This window comes from Crocodylus porosus, unplaced genomic scaffold, assembly GCF_001723895.1.
Source record: "Crocodylus porosus isolate Cpor-Errol unplaced genomic scaffold, CroPor_comp1, whole genome shotgun sequence".
NCBI lineage: Eukaryota > Metazoa > Chordata > Crocodylia > Crocodylidae > Crocodylus > Crocodylus porosus.
In genome coordinates, this window is record NW_017728886.1 from 59,554,776 (window position 1) to 59,565,972 (window position 11,197).

The window sequence follows — 11,197 nt, forward strand, 5'->3', positions numbered from 1 at the left end:
CCCTGGGGGTCTTTAAGAGGAGGCTTGATGCCTACCTAGCTGGGAACATTTGAGCCCAGTTTTTTTTTCTCCTGCCCTGCCAGGGGGTCGGACTTGAAGATCTATAAGGTCCCTTCCGACCTTACTTCTATGATTCTATGATTCATCCCTTATTGTTTTGGAAGCCAGCAGCGTTTTCTAATTAACAAAGAGTAAACACTGTTGAGGTTACTGATTCTGACAGTCATTAATCTGAACAGGTACATGTATTAGCAATTGTGCAGCTAAATAGATGCAGTCTTGGATGATTTGACAGACAGCAATAGTTGGTGACATGGGACTACTGGCATGGGAGAAGGCAGCTGAAACCTAGCAGTATTCTGCATGAAGATTCACTTGGTGAGTCCTCCCTTCTGGACTTTTCTATCTAGCACTGGCTTGTAGCACAGGATAGGCCTGTAAGTGCAGGGTGAGTGCAAGTGATGCCGGAACTTCAGGATGACATCAACTGCTTTCTTAGAAATCTATGCAGAATGTACCCTACAGATGCAATGATGAAATTCTTACATAGAGTTTTCCTTGGCATGAAGTCTTGGACCACTACATGGAAGTTTAATATTAGTAGAAGAGCTGGCAGGGCTGCTGCTATAGGTGGTGTGTTTCTATCAAATAGAAGCTGGTTCCTTTTAAGAACTGTGAGTATCATCTTAATTCTTTCTCTGGTTATCTGACAGTGAGATACCACAAACTCCTATGTTTATATCACGTATCTTTGTAATTTTTCCATATTTGGGGGAAAAAAGGAAACATTTCTTCAACAGGTTGATTTTTCTTTTTTTTATTAAAGATTGTTAAGAGTTGCTCTGAATGTGGACTGTTAAAAACAGTCCTGGCCCACTTGCAATAACCAGGGGAGGACAGGTGACAAATTCAGTTTGTTACATCTCTGCAATGTCACATGACTAATTTCCTGTGTGCATGTGGCATGTATAACACGCACAGGCTCTTAGTTTTGTAGTCTATGAAAGGTGACACATTAGTTAATTTAAGATTAGTTATTTTCTTTTCCCTACCTTAGCCTATTTAACCTATTTTTATCTCAGGAAAATAATTCCTCCACTTGGGTTTTTCCGGATTTTAAAACATTAAGAAAAACAATAAGCAAGGCATTCCTAGCTTCTGGGCAGAGCAACTCTTAACAGTGATAGCTAAATCCTGCTCATCTTACTCAAAATAGCCCCAATAAAGATAAATGGAAACTTGTGTAAGCAGGATGAAGAGTATTTAGCTCTGAACCTGTCTATTAAGGTATTTACTTGCCCTGATCAACAGTGTCTGAACAGAGTGGATGTTTTTCTGGACTATTTTGAACAAATAGTTACCTATAGAGGGGACTGGGCTCAATGTTCCAGGAAGCGCCTTCCAGGGCTTTGTCCTTACTTGTCCTAGCTAAGAACAAACAAACTGTTTTTAGGTTGTGGAGATCATATCAGAAGTTCTCTTGACTTACTCTGAGTGAGATAATGAGCAAGGTGTTGTTTATGCCAGGTAGATTGAAGGAAATTCTGTGCTTCAATATTTTGTTTTTTTTTTCTGGGTTAAAGAAGTGAGGGGTGGGGTTGAGTTCTGCCTACCTGAGAGTTGACTACCGCAGCACGTTCATTCTTAGGTGGTCTAGATCATGGGTCAGCAACCCCCTGACCAGCATGCCAAAGCATGGCATGCAAAGGCATTTTGCTCCTCACGTGTGCCTTGGGGCAGATGGTGGGGAAGGGGCAGGGTCTGCTTGGCCACAACATGGACTAGGCCCCTTGTAGCTTCCCTGCTATCCACACCCAACATGCCAACATCTTACAAGTCAAGGTTGTGGGTGTTTTTGACATTTGACCAAAAAAATTGCTGTACCCTGGTCTAGATGTAGAAGGGGATGAGAAGGAGAGAGGGACAAATTGAGTAAATTATGGGAAAAATTCTGTGACCTTTTATATACCTATACAGGCAACCAGTTTTTGAAATCTAACTTCCTTCTGCTCTTTTGCTTCAAGGTCCAAATTCCAGGTCATCTTCTCTGTATGCACAATAACAATAATTATGTTATGATTTGGTGCCTATTAAAGGTTTATTGTTTTAAATTGTGCAATAGAAGGTTATGTTTTTGGATTAGTCATAACTTTGGTATTTGCTGTAGCAAACTATTGACCATCTACTGCGAGTGGAAGGCTTCCTTGTATCACCCATATTTTATTTGGACAAGGAAGAAAGAATCAGGTGGAAGTTAGTTGCTTATTCCCAGTTCTTTATTCCTGGTTCCCGGTTCCTTTTTCAGAGCTAATCTAGACCCAATAAAAGCTTGTTATTAATAAATTACACATCCTAAATGGAGATCATTGTATTAGCTATGCATATGTATTAATTATTATGTAAAATAATATCCATGAACTACTCATGGCCCCGGCGGTTGGGGGGACACGGCAGCAGCGGGAGTCTGGCAGTGGAAGTATGGCGGTGGTAAGCAGGGGAGCTCCTGCAGATGCCTCTGGCACTGTCAGCAGTGGTGGGGGGTGGCGGTGGGGGGAGGGACAGGTGGTGCATGCCCACAAAAGGTTGGCAACCACCCACAGCTGCCACTGGGAGTGGTGGTGGCAGCAAGCGGAGATTGTGGACTGCCCGCAGGCGCCGCTGTCTGTGTTGGCAGCAGGGTGCTGAGTGGCCACCACCCACAGGCACCACCAGTAGTGTTGGTGGAGCCTTTTTGTAGGGGGTGCACTGCCATGCTCAGGGGGTACATATGCACCCACGTGTACCCCCCATGTTTCGCCCCGATAATATCCCACATCAAGTACAGAGCCCTAAATGAAGGTCAGAATTGGATGGGATTATGGGGCAAAATACTTCTTGGGCCACCCCAAACTTCCTGTCGATGCCACTGGGGGACTGTCCCAAAGAACCCTGACCACAGGGCCGCCCAGCCCAAAGCACTAACCAACTAACAGCCCCCATGCCCACTATATTAAGTATAATGGTTTGAATAAGGAACTCGCTTTTGGGCTGGAATTATGGCTAGAAATTCTGCTTGGCCCACCCATCAGAATACCTCTGCACCACTGGAGGGCTCTACCAAACACCTCTGACCAGAGTCTTGCCTGGCACAAAGTGTGGTTGGGCCACACCAAGCTGACAGCTGGCAGACTCCTTGCCATTGTGCTAAGTATATGGACCCGAATAAGGGGCTGGATTTTGGCCTGGGATTATAGCTAGAAATCCTTCTTGGGCCACCCCACGCCATGCCTCTGTGGCACTGGGGGACTCTCCTGGACATCTCTGGACAGAGACTTGCCTGGGCTAAAGTGAAATTTGGCCATGCCAGGCTGCCAACTGACAGCCCCCCATACCCACTGTACTGAGTGCATAGGCTTGAATAAGGAATTGGCTTTTGAACTGTGATAATAGCTAAAAATCCTTTTTGGGCCACCCTGTGGCACACGTCTGTGCCACCGGGGAACTTTCCTGGATATCTCTGATTAGAGGCTTGCCCAGTCCAAAATGTGGTTTGGCCATGCCAGAGTGTCAGCGAACAGCACCACAGCCCCTGTGCTAAGTATATGGACCTGAATAAGGAAGTGGATATTGGGCTGGGATTCTAGCAACAATTCCTTCTTTGGCCACACCACGCCATGCCTCTGTGGTGCTGCAGGACTCTCTTGGACATTTCGGGCCAGAGACTTCCCCAGCCCAAAGCGCAGTTTGGCTGTGCCAGGCTGCCTAACCACAGTGCAAAGTATATGGACCTGTATAAGGAACTGGATTTTGGGCTGGGATAATACCCAGAAATCCTTCTTGGGCCACCCCAGACCATGTCTCTGTGCCAGTGGGGGATGTTCCTGGACATCTCTGACGAGAGACTTGCCTGGCCCAAAGCGCAGTTTGGCCATGCCAGGCTGCCAACTGACAGCACCCCAGCCACTGTACTAAGTATATGGAACCGAATAAGGAACTGGATTTTGACTGGGATTATAGCTACAAATGCTTCTTGGGCAACCCCACGCCATTCCTCTGTGGCCATGAGGGACAGTCCTGGATGTCTCTGACCTAAAGGCTTGCTTGGCCCAAAGCACTGTTTGGTTGTGACAGGCTGACTACTGACAGCACCCCAGCCACAGTGCAAAGTATATGGACCCGTATAAGGAACTGGAATTTGGGCTGGGATCATAGCTAGAAATCTTTCTTGGGTCATCCCATGTCATGCCTCTGTGGCACTGGGGGATTCTCCTCCACATTGCTGAGGACAGATTTGCCTGGCCCGAAGCTCAGCTTCGACGTGCCAGGCTGCCAACTGACAGCACCCCAGCCACTGTGCTAAGTACATGAACGCGAATAAGGAACTGGAATTTGGGCTGGGAATATGGCTACAAACACTGTGTAGAGATGTCCAGAAGAGTCCCCTGTGCCACAGAAACATTGTATGGGGTGGCCCAACAAGGATTTCTGCATATAATCCCAGGCCAAAATCCAGTTCCTTATTCAGGTCTATAAGCTTAGCACAGAGGCTGGGCTGCTGTAAGTAGGTAGCCTGGCACAGCCAAATTGTGCTTTGGGCCAGACAAGTCTGTAGTGAGATGTCCAGAAAAGTCCCCCAGTGCTATGGAGGCATGGCATGGGGTGGCCCAAGAATGATTTGTAGCTATTATCTCAGCTCAAATTCCAGTTGCTTTTTGGTCCATATACTTAGCACAGTGGCTGGGAGAGTGGTGCTAGCTGGCAGTCTGGCACGTCCAAAATGCCCTTTGGGCTGGGCAAGTCTCTGGCCAGAGATGTCCACAAGAGTCCCCCAGTAGCAAAGAGACATGGTCTGGGGTAGCCTAAAAAGCACTTGTAGCTACAATCCCAGCCCCAAATCCAGTTCATTATTTGGGTCCATATACTTAGCACAGTGGCTGTGGTGCTGTTAGTTGGCACCCTGGCACAGCCAAACCACATTTTGGACTGGGCAAGTCTCCAGTAAGAGATGTCCAGGAGAGTTCCCTGGTGGTACAGAGGTGTGCCATGGGGTGGCCTAAGAAGGATTTCTAGCTATAATCCCAGCTCAAAAACCAATTCCCTATTCAAGCCTATGCATTTGGTACAGTGGTAATGTGGGGCTGTCACTTGGCACCCCGGTGTGGCCAAACTGCACGTTAGGCTGGGCAAGTCCCTGGTCAGAGATATCCAGGACTGTCCCCCAGTGCTAAAGAGGCACAGCATGGGGTGGTCCAAGAAGGATTTCTAGCTATAATCCCAGCCCAAAATCCCATTTGTTATTCAGGTGCAGATATTTAGCACAGTGTCAGAGGGGGGTGGTGTCAGTTGGCAGTCTGGCACGGCCAAATGGCGCTTTGGGTCCGGTAAATCTCTGGTCAGAGATGTCCAGCAGAGTGCCCCGGTGGCACAAAGATGTGGTCTGGGGTGGCCCAAGAAGGATTTATGGGTATAATCCCAGCCCAAATTCCAGTTCCATATTTAGTTCCATATACTTAGCACACAGGACGGGGTGCTGTCAGTTGGCAACCTGGCACGGCCAAACCATGCTTTAGGTCGGGCATATCTCTGGTTGGAGATGTGCAGGACAGTCCCCCGGTAGCACAGAAGCATGGCATGGGAGGGTCCAAAATGGATTTCTAGCTATAATCCCAGACCAAATTCCAGTTCATTATTTGTGTCCATATACTTAGCACAATGCAAGGGTTCTGCCAGTTGTCAGCTTTGCGCTGGGCAAGACTCTGGTAAAATACGTCTGGTAGAGCCCTCCGGTGGTGCAGAGGTATTCTGATGGGTGGCCCAAGCAGAATTTCTAGCCATACTCCCAGCCCAAAAGTGAGTTCCTTATTCAAACCATTATATTTAGTATAGTGGGCATGGGGGCTGTTAGTTGGCAGCCTGGCACGGCCAAACCATACTTTGGGCTGGGCGGCACGGTGGTCAGGGTTTTTTGGGACAATCCCCCAGTGGCATCGACAGGAAGTTTGGGGTGGCCAAAGAAGTGTTTTGCCCTATAATCCCATCCTAATCTGACCTTCATTTATGGCTCTGTACTTGATGTGGTACATTATCTTGTATATTAATTAGTACATATGCATAGCTAATGAAATGCTCTGTCTTTAGCATGTGTAATTCATTAATAACAAGCTTTTATTGGGTCTAGATTAGCTCTGAAAAAGGAACCGGGAACTAGGAATATGGAATAAGGAACTGGGAATAAGGAACCAACTTTAGCCTCATGAAGAAAGAGATGTAAATTTAGCAATGAAGAGAAGGGACTACTTCCCTGGGGACAGAAAATACATGTAAAACCTATACATATTCTTCAGTCTTGTCTATGAAATGCATTTTAGCAATGTCAGCATCCCTGGCATGGATGTGACATGTTGGTCATCCACCCGCACAAGTGATTGCAACAGTGCACAATCATTCATTGTGCCATTGTGATTGCTTGTTTTAAGATAGGCTAAATATTCTAACCTTATCCGTGTTAGGAAAAAATGGTGCCATTCTGCCTTGCAGTCCATCCGTTTATTGTTGCAAGGGATGATGACTGTAGGATTGTTTTGGGTTAAATCAACAGGACTTTTGGGAAAACCAGAAGAGAGTAGGAAAAGTAGTTGGCCAAGGAGAAAATTGACTCAACCAATCTCCCTCCCGTTCCTAGAGTTGAAGCTGTCTTTGGGGAGCAGGGTAAAATCCTCTATGTTAGAGAGAAAGGACTTCTGTCATAAAAGGTGACTTCCTCTTTAGGATTTCTTGGGAAGCCATTTGTGAGGACAGTTGGAGACCCAGATATGTTGAGGTGCCTGAGACAGTTAGGCTTTCCTAGATTTCCAGTAGGGTAATGCGAGCATTTAGATATGCATGTAGGCCTAAGTAAAAGAATGGACTTCATTCCTTTCTTTAAGATTAATAAAATTTATTATGACCTTCTGGTCACTGATAACTTCTCATTTTTAATTTGTAGCATGTTTCACCTGGGCTTTCTTCATTTTAAGAACAGCAGCCTGTCAGATCTCAAGTCTTTGAAACCCTTCAAAGCCCTGTCTGCAGTGTGGGATTTTCCCTAGTGAGCAGCAATCTGGCCTTTGGGTTAATAGTTGACTAGTCCTCAATTGCTTGTGAAATAGAAGCCCATAATCTATATCCAGAGTGATACAGATACTGGGAATAGCATCCAAAATAGCCATTCTCTTGCTTTCTGTTACGCTCTAACTTTTCCCCTAAAAGCCCAGCTAGGCTTGATAATAAATACTTTGCAAATCTTCATCTTGCTGAGCTCTACTTCATTCTCTCTACACTTTAAAGCTGATAGCTGGTAGTAGCCAGTTTATAAATTACATAGACTGTGGAGCTTCTAGAGATAACAATGCTCCCCTCCCAGTTCTCCCTCTAATCAAACCTTATCTTAATACTAACTACAATAGCTGCAGTCTCTTGAGGTACATCAACATGTTCTGGTTGTACTGACGAGTAATCCTTTCTTTAGTGTCTTCTGTTCCTCCTGTAGACATTACCGCTGGGGGGTTTTACTACATAGGTCAGGGGTAGGCAACGTTTTTTGGCTGGAGTGCTGAAAAAAACCATAATGCCTACCTTGGAATGTGCCGGAGTGCCAGCATACCAGAAAAACAAAATGAGGGCAGGGGGTACATGGCAGGATGCCCTGCTTGTTCCCCTTGCCCCTCCCAAGCCACTGCCCCCCAGCTCTGCTGCCCTTTGTCCCCCACCCAAACCCCCTGCCTCCCAGCCCTGCTCATGCCCCTGCCCCTGCCCCCCAACCCATGCTCCGTGGCTATCAGCAGCTACCCCAAAGCCTGGCTGGCTACAGCCAGGAGTTGCTGCCTCCCCACAGTTGCTGCCTCTCCACCCCTGCCCTGGCTGCGGCCCCAGCTGTATCCCAGCCCCAGACCCGGCCCCAGGGAGGCAGCAGATAGCAGCGATGCTCCCTACTGTGCTCCCCTCGCCACCACCTCTGCACAGCAATGTGTGGAACCTGGCATGGCAGAAAACAGCAGGCGGTGCAGAAAGCTGTCTGCCGCTCTGAGCTCCCCGCTGCCCTGGCCACACTTCACCTGCAGGAGGGGGCAGCAGCAAGGGGCACAATCCTACGTGCTGCCCATGCTGTTCCTGTGCGCACAGGGGAAGTGTGACCCGGGCAGCGCAGAGCTTGCAGCAGCAGGCAGCTTCCCTGTGCGGGCCCTCTGTGTGCTGCTGCTCTGGGTCGCACACCCTGTGCTCTGGAGGGGCCTGCACTCTGGAGGTTCATCCCTTTTTGCCATAATGGACAAGTCCAACCTGCACTTGTTTGCATTCTTGCTTTCTCCCCTTCTCCTAGAGGTGGCAGGAATGCAGCTGTGCGGTCATAGTGCTTCTTTTGGCACCTTTTGAAGGTTCTCCCAACTTGTGGGAGGCATTCAATGGTAACCCAGGAGTTAGCACCACCGTTGTAGGAGGGAGGGTACTGTGCAAAAGTCTCCCCATCAGAAGCTGCGCTGGTGCATACTCAAGACCGGTAATGGATGTGTTCCTCAGATGGATTAAAGCCAGATATAGATCAGAGCCTGCAGAGTCTTCTTAAACATTGATTTGATGGTCTGAACTGTGCATTCAGCCTGACCATCAGATTCTAGGAAACCTGGGCTTGAATGGGTGATCGTTATGCCCTGGTCAGTCACAAATTGTTTCATCATGTGACTTGCAAATGGCAGGTGATCACGGATAGTTTCTTTAGATATGCCATGGTGAACAAACACAGACTTCATTTTGGCTACTACCATGCCAGCTCTTTTGTCTGGCAGGTGCAATGTGTTAGGGTACTTGGAGTAATAGTTGACTATGATCAAATAAGACTGTCCCTCTAGGTCAAAAATGTCCACTGCCAGTTTTAGCCAAGGCAGGTCTGGGATCTCGTGTGAGATCCTGGGCTCTTTCTGATTCCCGGGTTGGAGCTCTGGGCAAGGTGCACAATTCGCAATCCATTGCTCGATGTGGGCTTTCATTTTAGGCCAATACGTGATTTGTCGAGCTTGCACTTTTGACCTTTGTATACCTTGAAAGGACAAGTGAAGCAACGTCAACATATTGGTCCTCACACCAATTGGAATGATTCTTTTTGGCTCAATCACAAGCAAATTATCCTAAATCCGGATTTGGGTTCTGAAAGGCCAGTAGGGCTTTAATTCAGGTTTGACTTGTTTTTGCCTGCTTGGCCATCCATTAAGATGCGGTGCTGTAAGGGCCTGTAGTTCCTTGCCATACTTCATGCGTTCCTAGCGCTGCTGGAGTAACTGGTCACTGAGTGGCTCTGTTTCCGTCAATCCGTGAATCACTGTTTTTGAGTGGAAAAGATCAGGTTCAGGAAGAGGAGTGAGAGTTGTGGCTCTAGAAAGTGTCAGCCACTAACATCTTTGCCTTTGGTACAGTGAAGAGGAAATTGGCTCAAACCTTCAAAAATGTTTGGGTATAGTTTGAGGTCGGCCTTGGTTGTAGGTGCTGTCAGAGCCATGTCATGGACACTCGACTGATAAGGTCTAAGATGGAGCAGTATTGGTGGGTCACTGCTGTCTGTTATATAAAAAGTTAAATCAGATTTATTAGCACCAGATTTGCCATGTGAAATGATTGCACCTTGTGGTTTGATGCACGCACCGCCAAATGCAACCTATGTAACGTGAGCTGGAGTCTTCCTTACTTTGCCTTGCAAAGCGTTTGCTACAGCTGCTGGGATACTGTTTGCTCCTGCTCCAGTATCTAATTTAAAACCAACTGGCAAGCCAGCAATCATGACTGTGCTATACCAGGCATTCTGGTTATCAAAGGTCTGAGAGTGCTGCTTTGGAGACAATGTGCCCATATGTCGGGTACTCCTTTTGCAGATGTTCAAGCCTCTCTCTTGGATTAGCACATTTTTGCAAAGTGGTTCACTCCTGAGCATTTGTAACAAGTTTCTCCAAAATCTGGGCAGGACCAAGGCTTGTGTGTGCTTCCACACCTTCTGTAAACTCTGCCTTTGTTAGTTTGATTACCCACCTGTGGAGCAAACTTCAATGATGGCTTGCTTTGTTTTTGCCAAGTGCTCTGGCAGCTATGCTTTTGCTCAACTGTATGCAAGCTTGCTTCTGCAAACTTAACTGGGGCCTGAGCACTTAATGAGAGCCTTTGCTCTACAGATCTCCACAGCCTGTGCTAGGGCAAGGGAGAGATTTTCCAGCATTTCTTTGAGTTTGCAGTCAGTTAGGCTGAACACAATTTTGTCCCTCAACATAACATCCTCAGCAAGTCCAAATTCACTATACTGTGCTCTGCTTCTGAGCTCTATAACAAAATCATCTATTCCTGCAGCCTCATGGTTATGTAAATTGCCAGAACTGATACCTTTCAAAGACAGGGTTCTTTCTGGGTTTGCAGTAGTTTTTGAACGTTGCAAGCATCTCTGTAAGGGTTTGTTATTAGGGTCTTCAAACACCCCTTGCACGTTGTTGTAAATTTCTAGGGCTTTATCTCCAATGCAGTGAAGCATGACTCCTGGCAGCCCCGGGCAAACTTTTAGTATTGGGCCCCCATTTGCCAGAGATAATGATAATAAAAATTGGACAACAGAAAAAAAATAACCATTTTTGGGCTCCCTTTCTGTCCAGGCCCCAGGTGACTGCCCAGTTCACCATACCTGTGTCTGGCCCTATTTATAACATATATTGAAATTAAGAGTTGCTATCTGATTAGACCCATGATAAAGATGGGTTCTAAATTGTCTAGAGGTCTGCTGTAGAACAGCAGAAATATGACTGAGAAAAGATACGAAACTGAAATAGGAAAGCTAGTTAAAACTGTGTGTATGGTATTAAAATATATAGTACATGTAAGAAGTGTTAGACTGACATAACTGGAGATTAATAGCATCTCTTCAATAAACACAGGTAATAGCTCTTTAGCTATTGGTATTCAGTCTTTTCCATAATTTCCCTCCAAACACTTTTCTTTTAAAAGTCTCCAAGGTCCACATCTTTGGTGTCTGTACTGAAGCTAGTTCTGATATGAACAAAGACCTCCATACTGATGCATAAAGCGGTTCGTTTCTCTGGAGGCCACCAAAATCACAGACACACACTCATTAGATGGCACAAAAGGTGTATTTGTAAATAGGGTCAGAGCAGAGTCAAAAACTCAGATTACTCTGAACCCACCAAGGAATTTTGCA

At 46.6% G+C, this 11,197-nt stretch overlaps 1 protein-coding gene across 2 annotated transcripts in view; it reads left to right on the forward strand.

Annotated features, from left to right (window-relative positions):
• The window catches only part of SNX10 (sorting nexin 10), a 65,554-nt gene that overhangs the window by 9,382 nt on the left and 44,975 nt on the right, over positions 1-11,197 (forward strand). The window lies entirely within an intron of this gene.